The sequence below is a fragment of the Loa loa genome (assembly GCF_000183805.2).
Source record: "Loa loa unplaced genomic scaffold supercont3.321, whole genome shotgun sequence".
In the NCBI taxonomy this organism is placed as follows: Eukaryota; Metazoa; Nematoda; class Chromadorea; order Rhabditida; family Onchocercidae; genus Loa; species Loa loa.
The window spans coordinates 3,651-6,069 of NW_018108501.1; positions in this window are offsets into that span (position 1 = coordinate 3,651).

A 2,419-nucleotide genomic window follows, 5' to 3' on the forward strand; every position below is an offset into this window, starting at 1 on the left:
AACAAAATTCTTACTCAAAAAATTTAAAATTTTGAAATTTGAAAGGTTAATAGATAGGCTATTTAAATTTTTAGCAAAATTTTGCTATGCCTTTTCTTTTTCATCGTTTATTTATTGAAATTTTTTTCTTTTCTTCAGCAACAGCAACAGAAATAATCATTGATAATAGTAGTAGTTGATAATATTGATAACAATGATGCTATAATCACAATCCTTCCTTTTATTCTAATAAATATTTTTAGTTATATTATTTGCCTACTTGATTACTACATTTATGACCACATCATTCCTATCATTTTCTTATCAATCTGATAGCATTATTTGCTAAAACTTGTTAACATTTATCAGTCAATTGTTATCACTTTTATGATTCAATCATATATTAAATTTCTTTTGAAACTGTTTCTAATTTTTATAATTGATAAATTTTTAATTTAATTTTTGTTAATTTTTTGTTCTAATTACATTTGATTTCAATAAAATATGCCCAGTTTTATTTTTTCAAAATAATTTCAAACTACCATAATTATAATTAAAATCAATCTCAAAATACTTTCTTTTTTTTTTACCAATATTAACCAATAAAAATTGTCATTCAAACAGTCTATTTTATCCTCTTCTTCTTCTTTTTCTTCCCCTTTTACCGTAACATTATTACACTTATTTTCTTCTCAGAAAAAGAAATCACTTTTTTTATCTTCAAAAAAAAAAAAATTTATAAAAAATGGAAAGAAAATGAACAAAGGAATTGAACTGAAGAAAGGAAATTTATTTTACTTGAAATGTTTATTTCCTTATCATTCTTTGTCATTCCCTTTTTTCCTTTTCCCTTTTTTTTTAAAAAAAATTTAACAAAGTGAATTGAACTTTTTTACAAAAAAAAAAATTCTCTAATAATAAATATTTGACAAAGTAAAAAAGAAAAAAATTGTACCGTTAATTCGTCATTTATAAATTGAAGAAATAAAAATGCAAAAAAAAAGGAAAGACTTTCGTTTTTAAGATTTTTGAAATCTTTTAATTGTATTTTACAATTTAATTGTATTTTTAAATATTAAAAATATTTAAGCAAAAAATTTTCCATTTTATTTTTGGCTTTTTTATTTTTTATTTTCCAATTTTTTATTTTAGCGAAGAAAAATATTTTCGAATGAAAAAAGTGCATATGTCTGAAATTGCTGCCAAACAAGAAAAAAGCTCAATTTTTATAAATAAAATGATAAGAATTGACAAAAAAAAGAGATAAATGATAAGGGAATTTGAAACAATTTAATAATCAATTTTAAACCTTTTTTTTTGTCTTTCTTTAAAAAATCGTATAATAAAACAATTTGAAGAAGTTTTCTTTTTGTTACATTTCTAAAATTCTGTTAAATATATTTCGCTTAAATTATAATACAGATGATGACTAATTACATTAATTTAAAAAAAAAAATCTCATGTCAAATAATGCATTTTTTCAAAACTCTAATTTCAAAAGCCGGGAAAAAGTTTTGATCAATTTAAAGTGTTGATTAAATTAATTTAAAAAGATAGAAAAAAACGAAATAATCTGACAAAGTCAGTGAATATTTTTGTATTATTGGCGTTTTTTTGTCGAATATTAAATATTTGAAAAAATTGACAATTCATTTTTATAGCATTCATAATTTCTCAAGAAATGAAAATTAAGTGCTAATTAAATATCAAATCCGGAAATAATAACTGAATTGTTTCCGATACTCAAATTCCAAGAAACGGAGAAAAGGGATACATATTGTTTCATGGCTAGCCATATCTTAGAACTAAAATTGCAAAATATGAATGACGAAATTTCTGAAATTTCAAATAAAATATTTGGAAAAAATTCCAACACCATCATTCATATTATCTTTATTGTAATCAAACGTTTCATTTTATTTTTCAAGTAAAATTTTTTAATTGATTGAATATTTTAATTCGTATCTAAATTTCTTCTTTCAATTCATCCAAAAAAGAATACTTATATCTGCTGTTTCTTTCATATATATATATATGTACATGTTTTTTAATCAATTATTCAAATTTTTTTCTTTGTAATTTTAGAATTTTCAAAATTTGTGATTCTTTTAGTTTTTCGTTCGCTCTCTTTTTTCATTTTTTTTTTTGAAATAGCTCAATTTTTGCTATGCGCTACAAATTTCCGCTTTTTTTCTTGTTCATCATTTCCGCCAAGCAATTTATGAAATGCTTATTAAATTTTCCAGTGCTATTTACACTTATTTTATGCTGGTCATTTCATTATTATTTAATGGTACTTCTTCATATTTGCTTTTTTTTTTTTGGCTCTTCCTCTTTCATAATTATTTTTTCTACTTCCTGATTTTTTTTCTTTTTTCTTATAAATTTCTTTCTATTTTGTAATTTTTCCTTTTCTTTTTTTACAGCTCCATAATTTGTC